This window comes from Talpa occidentalis, unplaced genomic scaffold (assembly GCF_014898055.3).
Source record: "Talpa occidentalis isolate TD23 unplaced genomic scaffold, MPIMG_talOcc4v2.1 talOcc4.9, whole genome shotgun sequence".
In the NCBI taxonomy this organism is placed as follows: domain Eukaryota; kingdom Metazoa; phylum Chordata; class Mammalia; order Eulipotyphla; family Talpidae; genus Talpa; species Talpa occidentalis.
Window position 1 is genome coordinate 101,126,755 of NW_023605305.1, and position 19,000 is coordinate 101,145,754.

At 38.1% G+C, this 19,000-nt stretch overlaps 1 protein-coding gene and 1 long non-coding RNA gene across 4 annotated transcripts in view; one reads left to right on the forward strand and one right to left on the reverse strand.

The window, feature by feature from the left end:
- The window catches only part of EXTL2 (exostosin like glycosyltransferase 2), a 140,264-nt gene that overhangs the window by 60,999 nt on the left and 60,265 nt on the right, over positions 1 to 19,000 (reverse strand). The window lies entirely within an intron of this gene.
- Positions 283 to 16,694, forward strand: LOC119236586 (uncharacterized). Its single transcript, XR_005123102.2, has 4 exons — positions 283 to 489; positions 2,224 to 2,282; positions 3,811 to 3,905; positions 16,627 to 16,694. It is a non-coding gene; the product is annotated as an uncharacterized LOC119236586 (long non-coding RNA).

Consider the following 19,000-nt stretch of genomic DNA (forward strand, 5'->3'; position numbering starts at 1 on the left):
CATGGAGCTCTGAGCAGAATGCAGGGTGGTGGGCTTACCAGTGCCAGGTGGTATCTGCACAAGACTGGCAGCCACCAGCAGCTGCACCAAGACAGATACTTCTGCTTTATGACTTCACCATTAAGCGGTTCACCAATTTTCTAGCAGGAAATTATGGACCTGGCCATCCTTGTTATTAATTCCAAAGTAAGGGTGTGGCCTTTTGGATTTCTTTCTTTCTTTTTTTTTTTTTTTTTTGGCCTTTGGATTTCTAAGTGCAGTTTTGTAGTATACTCTCAGGTGTACTCTGTTCTATATTTAAATGCTTCCAGATTTAAGTTTTTCAGAATGTTAAATGTCTTGCCAAACTTAAAGTTTATTTCACAGAATCTAAAATCACTGTATTTTGTTTCATTTCAGGGTGGTATCTACATGCCATTCTTTGATTGTTGGGATTCTGGGCCTGTACATTTTCTTTTTTGATGAGGCTGGCCGAGCTGATCCAATTTGGTAAGCTGTTTTTTTCTTATATAGTCCATCTGATTTATGTTTTCATATTAATTATTAATAAGAACATCTCTTACTTTAAAATAAAATATATTGATGGTATATGTTTTATTAAGATGCTTGTGTCTAGACTTATTTCAGCAAGGTGTATTAAAATGACTTATTTTAAATTTGAGTACAAATAATGTGGGCCATTTTGCTTTAGTATCATAATTGTTACCTAGAACTGGGACCTGTAATGATGATGTAAACATTTATACTGTGTTAGTGAGTAAAACCAAGTTATTGTTACCACTGAGCAAAAATAAGTGAAGAAGCTAGGATAAGCAGTTTGGAGAATAACTACCTAAGGCTTAGTGTTCAAATTTATGTTTGATCCATCATTTGTTATCAAAGATGTGAAAATGAGAATAATAGATGGCCATATGAGGATGTTAGTACTGAATGAGAAGATCTGAAGCACTAATAATAACTGTTCTGCAATAATAGGATAAATTGTACAATGATTCTTTTTGAAAAATTTAAATGTTATTAAAATGGCAGAAGTTCTACAAACAATTTTTCCTAGCATCACATGAAAAAGTTTAGTTCAGCTTAGTTTGAGAGATGAGATAGTTTTTGAGAAAGCCCTGCATCACATGTGGTAGATGTGGGCTCTGGGGGATGTTGGGCAATTTAACCAGGTCTTCTAACCACCACTGTTTGACTGCAGCAGTGCTGTTCTTTATTCATAAATATGGAATTATGTCCATCAGAACTATACCAGTTTAGTAAATTTTCACTGGGAAGATAATTTTAAAACAACTCGATTTAAAGAATTTAATTCCTAGACCAAATTTTAATGTATTATCTACCTAAATAATTTCTAGCTCCTTTTTTTTTTGTGTGTATATATATATATATACTATATATATATATAACATGAATGACAACAGAACAAGTTGTTTTAGGAGGTAAATTTTAAATTTTTAGGTAGAGATTTGACTCATTGAGCAATTTTGTGCTTATCAAACTTTTCTCTTACATTTTTTTATATTTTTGTATTTCCTTTGATTCCTTAATATATCCTAGGTCCACTTTTCCTGGGTCATATATGTGGCTCAACTTTTATAGAGAAGAAATGACTTCTGCTAAATATTACCATTTGTACTTGAACTGTGACTGCTTTTGTGTAGTGTTCATCGCACCAGTAGTTCACATTACAAATGGGATAAAGGACTGATAGTTTGTGTATTTGTTTTTTTGCCTTAAAGCACGAGAAAGGCCAAAGTGTAGGGGTCAAAACAGCAAGGTTAAACTGTCTTCTTCCAAGCATTTTCTTAGTGTGTGATAATAGGTAAATCCCTCTGGTTCTCAGTAAGGTAATAGTGTATTGCTTCAGCATCAGCGGTGGGATAGATAATTTCTTGAGGTATTTGAACCTCTAATTCAGAAGCAGAATCAAAATAGTCAGCATCTGGAATACCATTTAAATCTTTTTGCAAACAAATTGTTTGAGAAACACATTTATAAAACGTCTTTTTTTTTTAAACATTATTGTCATATATTTTTAGCTAATAGATAAATTATGATTCATTCACTTGGAAATATTATAGCTAAAAGTACTTTGTGCAAAAGACAATTTACCATTTGAGAATCTATAGAAAGCATTTTAATTGTATTTAAATCTCAATAGGGTTAAGGTAACTGTCATTTATAACCCATGTGCTAAAAAAGGAAACTTTTTTTAAAATATAGGGGTGATTCAACGCTTGGGAAAGTGAATATTTCTATTGTTACCGGCTACCTCTTTTCTGGTATGTGATATATTGTTCACTGTCTATTTCTTTTTAAACCACTCATGGAATTATGCAAATAATGCATAGGATTTGCTTTTGGTTCATTTATTTGAGTAGTACCTTTTTAGACCCATACTGAAGAAAACAAATACTTGCCGTGATGGTAGAACATGCACATTTTGCAGCTGGCTTTTGGCTCTAAAGGCCAGCACTGCAGAATGGGGCTGCTGGACCCTGGAATTTCTTGCTGGCAGTAATCCCTTGTTGTCTGAAAGAGTCTCTCAGGTGGAATTATTATGAAGCCAATCAAGGTCCCTCATTTGCAAGAGCCCTTGCAATATGTTCTCATGGTCACGGTTTTGTAATAGCATGTGAAAGTAACCTAGTTTGGCCATAATCTTTTAAGTTCATGGACTCTTTCTACTCCACATTTCCCTGCCATATTTCCCCTCATGTTGGATGGCGTTGGAGTAGCCTTTTATACAAGGAGACTTTATGGAAATTAAGTAGGGAATATGCCATTTTAACTAGTCTTTTGAAAAGCCATCTTGGTCTGTCTTAAGACAAGAGAGAAATAACAGATGCCTGATTAGTACATTTGTACACTGAACCTTATTTTGTAATTTTTTTTTTTTTTTTTTTTTTTTTTTAAAGATATATTTATTTATGCATACAAGAGCTGGGGTACAGGCCACTGGTGCAGGGGTGGGGGGAGTGAGAGGATTCACCATAGACAGAGTGGGGAACAGAACAGGCAGATTGACCGAAGTACATTGCTGAGGGGAGCAGCGGGCGAGACAGGAGAGGTCTGCTGCTCCATGTGGGTTGCTCCCTGGCCAGCCGGGGATCGAACTTGTGCTGCAGAGGCTGCGGATTGCTTCATAGTGCTGTGCTTAACCCCTTGCGCCACCAGGGAAGTCCCTTATTTTGTAATTTTTAAGTTTATTAAATAACTGAGAGAAAAATCTAAATACAAATGATGAAACTTGAAACAAAAGTAATAGAGACAAGTAATGGACTCAACAGAAAATTTCCATCACGAAGTGATGTTAAAAAATAAGACCTAGATTATATCAAAACATAAGCAGTTTATTTAGAGGAAGAGATACATTCAGATAGAAATAATGAATAGTGTGTTTTCATGGATTGGATCATTTGCTGGGGTGATTGAAAAGAAGGATGAATCATGGGAAAACATCCATTCATTTGCCACAAAATGCTATCGTTGACAAGGATAGCACAAAATTTTTAACATGTCTCACGCTCTAGTTGATGAACAATCCAATTCAGAGTCGTCGTTACCCAGGAAATCTCATCTGAAAGAACCATGATAATGCTTTGCCCAAATTAAATAACAACCCAAAAACAAGTTTTGAACTGAAACAAACTTGTCTAAACCCAGCTGAAAGAGAAATGAACTTCTTCAATTCTTTCTATAGAGAATATTACTGTGTTGTAGGCTCAGAGTTGTCAGGAGAAAGAGTTAAATACATTGAAAAGCAGTGCCAGTTTCTTCCTATGTAATACTTATTTTTCTTTCTTACAGATTTGTTGATTATCATTTCGTATTGGAAAGTGATTGGTGACAAATATTTCGTAGTTCACCACTGTACAGCTCTATATGCCTACTACTTTGTTCTGGTGAGTGAGTACCAGGATTTACAGTAGGTTATCCAGCAAACAGGATTGGAAGTAATGACTTAAGGGTGAACATAAATCTAAACATACAGTTCTTAATTTATAAAGACCAACTCCAAATGCATTCAAGGATCACTCTGGTGATATATTATCCTGTTTACTACCAAAAATAATAAATCGTGTATGTTAGTGTATATGTTTGGATTCATAAACTTTGAAGAAGGCAGATGACCCAATTTCTTAATTCCTATACCTAGAAGTACCTTTTCAGACCCACTAGAATATTTCTTTTCTTGTTTAATTCCACATAGAGTTCCATGTACAGGCATGATTATATTTAAGGAGGATAGACCAGTGTGGTGGGGGCAGGGAGGGGCATCTTACTCTGAGACTTCGTCAGAATTCCAAAACTGAACTAATAACAGCAAGTCTCAGGCAGTAATGCATATTAAATTTTACATCTAAAATGATTTTTTACATATTCATCTGTAAATTAGCAATTTTGTATGTCTTTCATTCTTGTTAGTTTTCTCTACAATTAATTACTTTTCAACATAGGTATACAACAAGCCCAAGATATGTATTCAGAAATAATACATGTATGTAAACTGGAATTGTTTGATATAATACATCGGGCATAACATCCCATGCTTTCTCCATTTTAAAACTTAAATGTAACCACTATTTTTCTTTCTTATTTAGTGTAACTAAAATCCTTATATTACTGTGCATTTGTGATTAATTGGTGAGTTTTTGAAAAACTCATACAAATGTGTGTTAATTGTATTTTTACATTTTTCTTCATATTGATCCACATAAAGAAGTGAACAAAATACCAATTTGACGTTATTTCTGCAAGAATTAGCTCTATAAAAGCATCTCTTTATATCACCCATTTGAAATCACAAATATAGATGATTAAAGATTTTACTGGTTTTATTATTATAAGTAATAATCAATTTTCCCAAAGCAAGTAGGCTATTTCTACTAGCATTTTCTACACTGCTTATTTCTTGGTTGTCTTCTTCAGCTAGGCACTTACAGAATAGAGATTCTGCCTTTTACAGACCTTACTTGGTATGCAAACACTTTGCTCCCTAAGCGTATCTGCTAAAAAGATATGTAAACTGACTAACAAACTCCCAGTTAACTCTGAGAAGAATGTTTGTGGTATCCATGTAAGTTTAATGCCATGCTGCAACTTTTAAATATGTTCCCTGAACATGAATCATAAGTCATCATTGTGCTGTGAAAAAATTATAAGCTGGTGAGGGGTAATAGGTCACTTCCATGCACTTACAAATGCAAATACTAAGAGCTGTTCTTCCCTGGCCTCTGAAATCACAGGTTTGGCAAATGACTGGTTGTGCATAGATCAGTGAATTGGCTATTTAATTATGTGGGATGAATACTATTTTTTTTTTTTTTTACTTTTATGCCTTTTAAAAAATCAATAAAGCACATGCTGGTGTTTTTGCAAAGATCTTAACTTGCCTTTTCTTCTTATCTTACCCATTAAGATACTCTTAAAGAGTATCTTTTACAGTAGCTGTTACAACAACATTTCAAAAGATAACAAAATTAACACTTTTGTTGACTAGGTAGTATTAAAAATAGTCTCCTAATGTAGCTTACTAAAATGAGACAGTATGATTTCTAATTCCTATTAAATTTACATACAATAAAACAAGCTAAATTTTTATCTGAAAAAATATTTTAGTGTCTCCCTCGTGGCACAGGGGGTTGAGACACAGCCTGTGAGGCTGTCCGCAGCCTCTGCAGCACAAGTTCGATCCCCCGGCTGGCTGGGGAGCAGCCCACATTGCACAGCAGACCTCTCCTGTCTCGCCCGCTGCTCCCCTCAGCAGTGTGTTTTGGTCAGTCTGCCTGTTTTGTTCCCCACTCTGTCTCTGGTGAATCTTCTCACCCCCCCCACACCTCTGGCCTGTACTCCAGCTCCTGTATGCATAAATAATAATGAGTAAATCTTTAAAAAAAGATATTTTAAAAACTTGAATAAATGACCTTTTTTCCTATTGAAATAAAAATGTCAGCTTTCTTACATAGTAAAGACAACAGAATGGCAGAAGTAGTTGGCCTTAGAGAGTGTTTTATTATTTTTTTTGCTCACTTAAGCAAATCTTGTTTGTATAAAAACACAGTTGTATGGTTGACTTATAACTTTTACTGCTTATTGAGGAATTAGCCATGGTACAGATGTTAAATGGTTAGTATAAAAATACATGTCGAGCCTCCCCTGGTGGCGCAATGGTTGAGCGCTGGGCTGCTAGGCTGCAGCACCAATTCGTTCCCTGGCCTCTGGTGAGGGGCCCACAAAAAAAAAAAAAAAAAGTCATCTACACATTCATATATATGTAAAGATATACAAATAAGTATGTGTGTAACAGGCATGTGTTTTTTGGTCTTGCTTTAATATAGAATATTTCATATGAAGTTCTTCATATTTCATGAACATAGCAAAGCTCCTTTGAGGATGTTCTCAATGTTGGTTTAGGAGGAGTTCAAGTCTAGCTCTTCTGTTATAGTAACTGAATCATGGTCTTTTGTGGGCACAGAGCATCCTCTCAGATTTGTGTAGTGGGATTACCTTAGCAAAGCTGAGTCACCCTCTTTCTCTGCGCTGGCTTGATTTTTGAAGGTTATATTCTTTTTAATACCTATAAGGGAAAGGATCCACATACTGGACTTGGTGTGTGATGATAGAATGGATTATCAGCTAATCCATTCTAATCAATGTCTTGTTCTTAATCAGATTTTAAAAAAGCAGTCTCATAATGGATTTTCCTTATGTGAAATATCTAGAATAATCAATGTCATAGAAATAGAAAAAAATTATAATAGTTACTCAGGATGTATGGAGGGGTTATTGAGAAGTTTCTGTTTAATGGGTAAAAGTTTCAGTTTTAGAATCTGAAAATTATCTGGATGTGGACAGTGGTGATGGTTGCACAACACTGTAAATATATTTATTACCACTGAATCATATACTTAAAAGTGGTTGAAAGGGTAAAATTTATTTTGTCTTTATTTTACCATAATAAAAGTAGTTAAGAAATTAAAAATTCCAGTTCATGATGGTGATGTAGAAAGAGCAGCTCTCACAGGTAAACTGAATCTGCAGCTATGTATCCAACAGTTTCCTTTGAGAAAACTAAAGCCACCTAAAGGGTGGCTGAGTGACAACTGCACATGTGCAAGAGAGGAAAAAAATCACATGGAAGCTTGTAGGAGTGCCTGGGACACAGTCTCTCTGTAAAATCCCCTACCTAGTACAGTGACCCACAAACTGGAGGGCCCATAAAACCCAAGGACTCTCCTTATAGAGTGAAGTGTTCAACCCCCATACCAGCCTCCCTGACTCGTAAGCCCTACACCAAAGAGACAAGCCTCCAAATGATCTAATAATGAAAATTAACAGGATTAGTATACCAAGACCCACAAGATTGTCTGAAATTGACTCTTAAAGAGCCTGTGTGCTTAGACTCACCTGCTTCAGGGCCCAGCTCAAAGGTAGCTGAATCTGAACTTAAGGCGAAGGAGCCTCCCTGCTCATATTAAAGCTTTGACCTGAGGGGCACCCATGTAATTGAACACGCACATACAGCCTGTTGATTTAACACTGTCTGGGACACAGTGCTGGGTGCTGTCTTTATGCTCTCCCTTTACTGTGCTTCAGATACCAATATCTCTCAGAAGGGAGCTCTTATCAATGTCTGCTGCCCCAGTTTTTGCCACTGCTGCCCAGGGGACCTCTCTAAATCACCTGGCTCTGGTAGCCAGTGGAGCTTGCATTACTGGTCCTACGGGATTGTAATAACCAGTGTCACCCAGAAAGGAGCTGATAGCCTCGTCTGATGACCTGCTTTTGGTGATTGCTTCTAGGGCATACCTATATATGACCTGGTACAGAGGTCAGTGGGGCTAACTCTTCCTGGGTCCTTTGGTAAACTATGAAGGAGTTTCTAAACAGTTCCCACCCTCAGGGTAAAGCAAGAGGCTTCAGACTCAGGAGTTCAGTTTTACTGTCAAGGAAACCTGATAACTGAACATCATGGCAGCAGCCTGAGGGGGCTGGCTTCCAGTAAAACAGGCATCTAGGGGCTGACTGTAATCCTTTCTAGAGACCGGAGCAGGCAGCACTATCTTCTAGTTCTCTGTCTGCCACACTCCAGAGTGCCAGGGTCCTCTAATGGGGGGTTGATTTTTGCATACTCCAGAGTGTCAGGGTCCTCTAATGTGGAGCTTCTCAGAGTACGCCCCTTGATTGTCTGGTTCTGGTGGAGAGCCTGCACCCCTGGGTCCCCTGGGCATGTGGCCATTGGAGAAATGGCGCAGGCAAAAGGAGTACTCGGGCATACAGCCTGTCTGTGAGGGAGGCCTTCTGTGGCTCTGGAGCTTTGGCCTAAGGGCAGGCATCAGGCTAGAGCACATCTGGTGGCCTGCGCAGCTGATGGTAGTCTGCGGATACCTTTTTGGTGCTCTCCCTGCCCTGCTCCAGCTTGCCAGTATCTCCCAAAAAAGATGCACTCACCTGGGGCCCTGATTTTTGTGAGTGCCACCCAGGGGACACCTCCAGTTCACCTGGTTCTAGTGACCTCACAGGACTGTGCGTATTTGCATGCTTTCAAGAGTTGCTGCCTGAGAGTCTGGTTTCTAGACAGTTTGAATCTAGGTACTGACATCCTCCCTTTTGGGACACTGACATCTTATGACATGCTCGCTTATTGGGAGCTATTAAAAATATAATAGGCTGCTTTGAAAATCACAAAGTTTTGAGAGACAACCAAGAATTGGGGCAAGGTTGAACAAGTTTCATCCTATTTACAAGACTACTCCTTCAGGCCTAGAAGTAATGCCTTATCTACTACATAGAAATCAACACAGAGAGTTAAGCAAATGAAAAAAAAAAAAATCACAGGAATATGTTCCAAATGAAAGAGCATGATAAGACCTCTGGGGAAAAAAAAAAAAAAAACTTAATGACACAGAGATAAGTAATTTACCTGATAAAGCATTTGAATCATAAAGATGTTAACTAGGGAAAAGAATGGATGAACAAAATCATGGAAAATATAAGAAAATATCAAATAGAAGGGTCAGAGATGAAGGAAACAAACTGAAAAATACACTGTAGGGATTCAACAGCAGAGTAGGTAAAGCAGAAAAAGAATCAAACTTAAAGATCAGGCAGTGGAATTCATTCAGAGCAGCAAAAAGAAAATAGTATGAGAGAGAAAACTCAAAAGATCTATGAACTCTGGCTACTCAGAGAAAGTCACGTAGGCTGTGTTACTTTCTGGGTGTACGAGATGGACATCTTTCATAAGTTCAACTCCCACTGTTGTGTGAGGGCCTTGGGGAACCTCACCTAGTAGAACCTTCATATTTTCTGCACCAGATTCACTCATTGAACACAGGAAGGACATGGCTTGCCTTCTGTCCCAGACCTCTCTCTGCTGCTTCTGAATTTTTGATGGCCTCTTGATCCTCGTAACATTTAGTAAAGCTTAGCAGCAGCTAAGATCACTGTTTCACATGAGTCTCATTTGGCCATGAATTCAATCCTGTGTGTTAGCTCAAACCTTCAACTCTCATAATAATCAGAAGCTTTGACTGATTAAAATTAAGAAAATAGTTCTGAAATACAAGGTGGATTTTGTTTCCAAATCTTACTTCTAGATTGAGGGTACTCTGAAAGGGTTTCCCATGGAAATGTGGTGATGCTCCAGGTAAATAACCTGTAGCAAAGTACCTCCTTCTGGCTACTGTAAACACAGTCACCTGTTAACCCAAGGTTGCAATTTGGGACAGCCAGGACTTTGATGCAGCCTTAGTATTAGGAAGGAACACCCATCCTTTTTAAGCCAATGAGCGCAGCATAGTATTTAGCACCATGTTAGCAGTAGTAGGTGCATAATAATTTTCCTTACTGTTCTCCTCTCTCTTCTAAATCCTTGGCCCTCATCACTCTCAGATGATAGAAAATTAAATTTCCCATGGTAAGAAAATCTGAATTTTCATAATCACTGGCTCAAAGGAGAATTTTGTTTTAAACTGGGAGGTATCAGACAAATCCAGATTGGTTTACTTCACTGAGTCATGCAGAGGCCATGTCGATCATGGACTTTACTATAGGAAAATAGCCTTAGAGGTAGATGGCAGAAGTGGAAATACCATATGGACTAGAAGTCAGTCGTGAGCCTTGCCATCATGTACTGATGAAACATTAAAATTGATAATGTTTAAAAATACTAGAGCAGACATGAGCCCCTTCCCCCTTAAAAACAGCTGTCCCACTTGAAAACCTGTTGCAGTAGGTTTTCTTGCCTAGGGGCGAGGAGGGTAAGGCATGGTAACAAGGACTTCTCATAACCTGAAGCTTATCTGATGGCTCCTCTGCCTGGGAAAGTGTGTGCCATGCGTGGTGCATTAGTCAGAGCCATTGCTGTGCAGGATCAGAAAATGCAGAAGCAAGACCACTGCAGCCTGGCTCTGCACCCCCATGTGGCGCACAATGGTTCTGAGCTAAGGAGCTGGGGGATAGGGATAAGTATATGTAGAACCTGTGGGATTCAATAGGTAGCTAATTAACAGGAAGCTATTAAGGAATTCAAGCAATACATCACCCAGTGGTAGATCAGCAATACTTAGGTAATTGTAGCAATGCTTAGGTAATCAGTGTGTTAATTTCTGTTTCATTTTGGAGGTCTGAAAATGAATGTTTGTAAAAAATTCTGAGTTTGGAAGGACCCCGGAACCATCATGAAGGCTCTCCAGTTGGCTAAAAATGTGCTATGTTGATTATCAATTGGAATAATGACTATAGATGATTGAAAGCCTTTGACTCATGCGTTCTTAGTGATAGTAAAAAAAAAAAGAAAAAAGGAAACCCTGGGCTTGCTCTGGCCTCTCGTGAGTGTTGCTGGATAGTGATCGGAGCCGGAGACATCTCAGCTCGCTGGAGGGGCTTATTCAGTTGATGTGGCTGGGAGCTCACCAGGTTGTCACCCTGAGTCCCTCTGTGCCACTTGAGCTTCTCAGTCTGGCGATTGTGTTCTGAAAGGAGACAGCTCAAGAGCGAGTATCCCAAGAGACTCAGGAGGAAGCTGCATGGCTTCTGAGGACCCAGAGCATCACTTCCTGCATCCACTATGTGGGTCCAGTGTGTCAGTAGGGGTAGCCCAGGTCCAGGGGGAGGATAGTAAGATGCCAGCTCTTGAGATGAGGTGCACGGGGTATGTGGGGGAGTAGAGGGGTGAGACTTGATGTTGTTCATTTTAGGAGACTGTCGGCCACATCATGATTTCTCAGTGTTACATATTTATTATCTTCCTACTGTGATGATCAACAATTTAACTCTCACACTTCTGTTTCCCTTCCCAGCCTCCCTTCTGATATATTTTTTTTTCCACTTTACCAGCTTTTAATGAAAGTTGTATATGAGATTACTATATTCCTGCATCTTCTCAGTGGTTTCTTCCCTATGTCTGTCCTTTCCCTTTCCTTCTTGGTGAGGTTTGGCTTGCACTCTGGGATCTTTTTGTGTCTTTGTTCAGTTTTAGTCTAGTGATAACTGCCTTATGGGGTGAATACCCCATGAATAGCCATGCCATCCACCGCTCCCGCTGCACTCGTTCAGTGGAGCCAATGTACTTCTTCCTGTAAACCTGGGTGCTTTGCCAGTTTACTGTCCTTTATAGTTCCTTTGAAAACTTTATATGCTTTTATTTCTGGTTGTGTAGAGCCTCTTGGTACTTTTAAGGTGGTTTCAGCGCTCTTATCCTTCTCTGCTTCTTTAACTTCTACTTTGCTTCTCAGATGTCATTTGTACTTGTACTTTTACATTGCCAAGATTTTAAAATATTTACACTGAGTGTTCTATTTTACACTCAGATTAAGTTATCCTTTCTCTTCAGTTAATCCTACACAGAAAATCAATCAAGTGTTAATTATGATTATATGAAAATAGTTCCCTGTGTGATCAGAATTACATTTCCTATCTAATTTTTGCTTCACATTTCCAATTGCCTCCTTTTTTGCTAGCAGCATTTGTATTTATCGTCTGTTTGAGTTGTTTCATATTCTCAAGGATAGCATCACTTCTCTGCAGTCATCATATCCCAGATACCTGCCTTTGGAGCTCTGCACCCCTGATCTAGTCTGCCCAGATGCCCAGGGGCTTCTTGCCATTGCTGCAGTTGCATTTGGAGCCACTATTTCCTGGAACTCATTCATTCTTTCTTGTTTTACGCACTCATCCTGCTGCAGCATATCCTCAGATAATTTCCTAAGTGTGAAGGAAGTAAACTCTAGGCATATCGCAAGTTCTCAAAATGTTTTTATTCTTAAACCATCTGTTTGTTGCCACTCTTATCTCTATTGTGGCTGAGGATATTAATATTTAGCTAATTCTCTTGTTCCAATATGTGCAGTTTCACTATTCTACATAACTCAGGGCAAGCATCCTTATTTCTCCATTTTTGTACACATAATTCTTTTAAAGAATAGTTTTGTAGAATTGAGATTTCTGGGCAATTGAGAATTGAGATTTCTTGGCAATTTGTAGAATTGAGATTTTCTTGAGCCCTCAAAAAAGGGGTGTGTGTGTTTGTGTGTGTGTGTGTGTCAGTGTGTGTGTGTGTGTGAGTGTGTGAGTGATTTAGCTGGTTAACATGTAGGGATTATTGTGTCAAAATGGTTCTTTTCATCAAGATTGGATGGTTTTAGTTGCTGATCTGTTTTCTTTTATTTTATGAATACTGGCAGTTTATAGGACTCAGGTACTCTAAGGAAGGTAGGCCAGACTTTTCTGAGGAAATTGGAAATTATATCTGGTAAGAAGATAGATGTGTGCTGTCTTTAACTATTTGAAGGTTTATCATATGAAAAGGAGGTTTTGGATCACCAAGACCAGAAGTAAGAGGGGGCAATTATAAGACAGCAAGGGTGCAGTTTAGTTTTAGAACTTACTGAATAGCAATCCCAAGAAGGAGTAAGCTATTTTTCAAGATGTTACATCCCTCACAATACAGTTGCTCAGGCTGAGGAGCAAATTGGAAGGGCTCTTCTAGATGGGATGTAAAAATCTGTGGGTAATAGAACCAGACAGCTTCAGTGGACATTTCAACCATGTCATGCTGTGAATTTAATAAGCATAAGATGGTCACAAGCAGAGTTAAGTTTCGATTGGGTAGAGTATAGTTTTGCAAAGTGAGGTACAGAGTTGGTATCATTTATTAGGTAAATAAAACAGTTCAGTTTTCCCTTAGAAGTATTTATATTTCTTTTCACCCTTTTTTCCCCTGCAGTAATTATAAAGTAATATTGACTAATTGATAAGGCATGGTTTGTTGACATGATTTATGTTCTATGGTAAAATTGCAGTAGCAAGCCTACATTCCTTCCTGGTTAGCTGTGATGGTGATCTGTTTCTTCTCATCCATTTCTTGTCATTTCAGGCTTGACCCTATAGTCCTAAGAAAACAGCCAGGTGTCAGGTAAAGCCTTTACTCAAGGTGAAAAGGTAACTACCTAGGCCAGGTAGGAATAGGTCCTAATTTTAGGACTTGTTCTTATACTTACTTACTCATATTTATAATTCTATTTTAAAAAATTACCTAGTTCAGTTTTTACAAAAAATTTTTTTTCAATTTTTAGGATACCTTTTCAGTTTCAGTATTTTTTATATTAGTATGCATCTGATATTTTTCTTACATCAATTCTGTCATACACACACAGTATTATGTCCATTTTACAAATGGAAAAACCAAAGTTTAGGTCCGTTTTGCCCAAAGTCACCCAGGATTCAAATTCTGGCCTCCATCCCATAGGCCCATGATCATTCATGAGCTGTCCCTACTTCTCCTTACTTAATTGCTCAGTCATCAAACTGCCCAAAGAGAAGAAGATTCTGTAAAATTTTTAGTGGTCAGTCAATAAATATTTTTGGAAATTCTACTATCAACACTGGAATATAGTAGTAAAACCAAATAGCATTCTTAGGAACTTCCTTTTACCAGTTAATTTTAACTCTCTCTTTCCATTGTTCAATAAAGGAGATGGTGATGGTGGTAATGGTAGCCATATGCTCCTAAGTATTTATAGTTACAGAGATCTGGAAATGGGGTTAGAGGGGTTCAGTCATAACCAGAAGATCATGCAACTAATGAGAGGTCCCTAGTGTGCTGGCCTGCTTGTTGATAACTGTTTTTCTTCTGATCCATAGCTGTTAGGTGGGTCTCACGTTCCCCTACCTCTTTCAGTTATCTGCCACCCTTTACCCGTGTTGCTTGTCTAATCTCATGCATCAAGGTTTGAACATTGAACATCCGATATTTTTTTCTCATAACATGTTTTTAACAATCTCTAATTCTGTATTAAAAATCTGTTTACAAAATTGAAATCTGCATTTTTTTCTCCTTTTATAATAGAATACTAATATCCAGTCAAAGTGTTCTCAGCCACTCAGAAATAGGCCTGAAGGACTCTTACGATTTTGATTTTGGAGGTGATTCCAGTAAGCAGGCAAGGTTCAACTTAGAACACATGAGGAGGGACTGAGTTATGGGGAGGACAGTAAATGAGGCACAGAAAATGCAGGTATTTGCACAAGCAAGATCTGGGAAGGCACTTGACCCCGCTGGTGCTTGTTAAGGGTTAGGGAAAACCTGCTAGATGACGTAGCAGATCTGCTTTGATCATGATGTAGAATCTAATGGAGGTGAGTGCAGATTTTCCCTAGTTGCAATTTCAGAGAAGGGAACTAGGACAGTGGTTCTCTAACTTTAATGTAAGTTCGTAATACCTGGACAGCCTGGTTAAAAGACTGCTGGTCCCACCACCAGGGTTTCTGATTAGAATATGCATATCTAGCAAGTTCCCCTGTGGTGCTGCTGCCTTTGGTCGAGGACCACACTTTGAGACCCAGTGGGCTAAAAATGAGTTAACTAACCATTCTCCTTTGGAAAAGGTGAAAGAAATTAGGGAAGATGTAAAAAAAAAAAGGATTTCGTAAAGGCTAAGGGCAGTTCAGATAAGTATTATTGGAGAAGAAAACAGAATAAAAGTATCCTGCTGTGTCATGGATGGAAAGGTGTCATTATTATCTTTTATTAATGCAGGTAATAACTATTTAGTTCTATTGTATTACATTTTCCTTTTTTTAATATATTCTGTCAAAAAGTCTTATACTTACATGTCTTAAAAACATACAGTAATATAGCCTATTGAATTTACATAGTCAACAGAACTAAAGGACTGAAAGAAACATAAAATTATTATATTCACAACTTTTGTTTAATTAGTACTGTTAATTACTCCTAATTGCTATTGTTAATGATTACTATTGTTTTATTTAAATAAAAGCATTTATTGTAACAGCAGTAAATAATACAGGTAACATGATAGTGAGTTTAGGTTAAAAATTTTAGGTCAACCTTGAGAAAACTAATTCTTATACTATACATCTGCATTTTTAATTTGTAATTTACATGGAGAACTATTGAAAGCCCTCAAATAAAAAGTTCATTCGTTATTTTTTTAATTGCTTTATATTATTTGCATTTAGAAGGCAGCATGTGTGGTGTGTAACTAGCAGGAAAAAGCTTCTGAATTTCCACATATGTCTAACATTTTGGCAGGTGGATAGGACAATTTCCTTTAATGTGTAATCATAATTCTGGTTAAACTGTGCTGGAGTGTCTCTTCACCTAGTAACAATTTTAAAGTACATTAAATAATAAAATCCTTAGAATGAATGCTTTCATAAGTTTTCCTTCGAATGCTTACTAACTCTGCTATACTTTTCCTATTATTAAATTGGAGAATAGTCCTAGGCATTATGTTTCTAAATTCAAAAAGGTGCCAGAAGTGTGTATTTTATATGTAGGATCTTCTGATTGACAAATACCTTTTTCACATCAAATATGATAATTCAGTGTTGTTTTAGCTGACAAATACTTATCTGCCCACAGACTTGTATATTGTTATTTAGGATGTTAAGTATATTTCTGAGATTTTTTTTTTATTTTTTAAAGATTGATTTATTTATTCATACAAGCACTGGGTATAGTCAGAAGTGCGGGAGGGTGAGAGAATTCACCAGAGCCAAAGCGGGGAACAGACCAGGCAGAGTGATGAAGTACACTGCTGAGGGGAGCAGCGGGTGGCAGGAGAGGTCTGTGCGCCATGTGGGACCCTCGCCCGGTGGCCGGGGATCGAACCGGCGCTGCAAAGGCTGCAGGCAACTTCACAACCCAGAGCTCAATCGCTGCGTCACCGGGGAGACCCTGAGATTTTTTTTAAAAGTGCTTCTATTAATGAATATAAAAAACAAGTTTCTCTTAACTTAGTTGCCTCTTAGTTGCTCCAAAATGCCTCAACTTCTAAAATACACTATTTTGATCATTCTGTTGTCCTTTGAGAATGCCATTAGTAATGGCCATTTGCAGAATTCATGAGTTCAACGTGAGACAGCTGCTTGAAAACTGTTTTCCTAAGTGAACATAATTTTACAATATGCTGACTTTCAAAAGTGCTGTAGAATTTTAAGGACATTTCTATGTTCTCATGAAGAAGAAAATCAGTTTTCAGACTTGGTTTGTTTTGATGTTTGATGCTGAGAAGCTCTCAAATGTTTCCTCAGCAAATGGAAATTCTGATAAGAATGTTATCCCTGACATTTTGTTTTCTATTTATCATCCAGAGTCATGGAGCACTGGCCTATGTTGGGAATTTTCGCCTGCTCGCAGAGCTGTCCAGCCTTTTGTGAATCAGCGGTAAGTTACTGGTATCATTAATTACTTCAAAGTTGTGCTGTTAATTTTCAGTTTGGGGAAACTTTAGGATCTTTTTCCAAGATATAAAAATGAGAATATGTGATATGAATTCTTATCACTTTGTACAAGTGAGGAAACCAGGTCTTTGGTAGGTGAGAGAAACTTAGCCAAGATTCCCTAGGTAGAAAGTGGTAGTGCTAGTGATGGAGTTCAGATGATATTCAGTGCATGGGGTTCTTGGATCCTTCTGAAAAAGAATTCAGCAGACGTTCCCATTCATCAGGACATGGCAAGTTTATTAAGGAAAAGAGAACAAGGAAAGATGCCTGCATAGACATGGTACATTTTGCCAGGGCAAGGGATTGGGTTGGTTGGTCTTCTAAGATCAATAATCTTCTCTGCCCCACCTCTGGCTGAGAATCTTTTCTGACCCCACCTTAGATTCCTGGAACCTTCCATAGCTGGCTTAGTTAATATTTATTAATCATCCCTACCCCTCCTTTGGGTTTTGACAGGAGTCCTATGGAGATGAAGGGCCTGTCTTGTCACAGCATCTCTGTGGGTGTCTGATACATGAGTTGAGGTGGTGTTTGCCAGGTTTCTCCACTGTTAAGTTTTCCTTCTCCTTACTCTCCAAAGCCTGGTAGGAAGTATAGCCTCTCTCAAAAGGAAAGAATAAGTTAAACTCCACCTTCTGGAGAAAGGTAGTTGCTCATCTTTGACAATTGATTTATTACTGTTATCCTTTATTTTGTTATTTAACAAAGTTTTCAGATTTTTTTCCTATGTAATGCTTAGCTTTTCCTCTCATTCCAGACCCATAGCCCTAGCTTATGGCCTGCAGGATCTCTGTGGTTTGAGTACTGCAATAACTTTCTCATAGACTTCCCTAATTCCAGATCCTCTCTTCAGTCTTCCTCACTGCAGTACCAGAGTAATCCTCCTGGTGTTCCACTTTCAGTGCTTTGCTTTCTTACTGAAAACTATCCTGTTTAGACGCCTCTCTGACTTTTGAAGTTCTCTCTAATGTGCTCCATATGTCTCCAATCTTAGTTCTTACTACTCATTAGAGTCAGTCTTGTACTGACTTACTATCTCATGCATCTATGGGACAGTCTCTCTTCTCTTCCTTTATTCCTATCCTCCGTTTCCCCTTTGTCTTTGAAAAATACATCTATCCTTCAAGTCTTAGGTCAAAATGCCAAACCCAGAGGAAGTTCCCATAATTACATGTAGCCTTATGTGACTTAGTATAGGGATATCTCAGAGACTTGGTGTGTCAGATTAGACTAGCCAGTTAGAGCTGACCCTGTATCAGGCCTCACTGATGATCTCAAAGGCACAGGTAATCACAAGGCACTGGCAGAGCAGGGAGTTTTAAGGGCCATCAGCATGGCTCCCTAGGTCCTTCTTTGCTCTGGGTACCCTCTGAAACACTGTCACTTATGTAGTCTCTAAGCATATTTCTAAGGTGAGTGTAGTTCTTATCACTGATACAGAAGGAGCTCTTTTGATTTAATATGCAGATTGCTACATAGCTTATGTCACATTCCGCAGTTCAGCCCTCATAAATCTGTCCATTCTAGGTTCATACACCTAAGCAGTCCTACACTAAGTATATATAAAAGCATTCTATTGATGAAGACTCCTGTTTTGAATACAACTAATTAGTCTATTTATCAGGAGGTCTGTCATTAGTATGTTTGTTTATCAAGCAGTTAGCCTGATCATCTGTCTTTTCTCTTGCCAAAGGGAAGTTGGTGCTGATGCAGAAGAGAATGGATTATAGATCAGCTGATTTGCTTTTTCTCTCCCAAATACTTATGTCCTGCTTATTTTGTTCGCCAATATTTTATATGTTATAATGTTATTTCTTCAAGTTCTTGGGGCTTGGCCATTTAAACCTCTGCCATCATAATGTGAATATGTGGAGGAAAAGAATGTTCTTTGAAGTCAGAAGACTTGGGTTCAGAGCCAGGATCTTCCACTTACCATTGTTTGTGAATGGAAGGTTATTTAACTTCTCTCAGCTTCAATTTTCTTACCCATAAAACAGGCATCATGATACCTGTAGATGTTATAGTTTATTGTGTAGCTTAAATGGGATTATACTTGTAAAGCACCTGGCACAGTACATATCCAGTATGCTAAATAGCTAGTATACAATACTAGCTAAAACCTAGTAAGTACTGGAAGTGTGTAACTTATAGTTTGCTTTCTTTACTTTGTCCTGGCTTTTTTACTCTTTATCTTATTACAATTAAGATTTTCCTCTGTCATTTTGCTGGAACTGTTACAGTT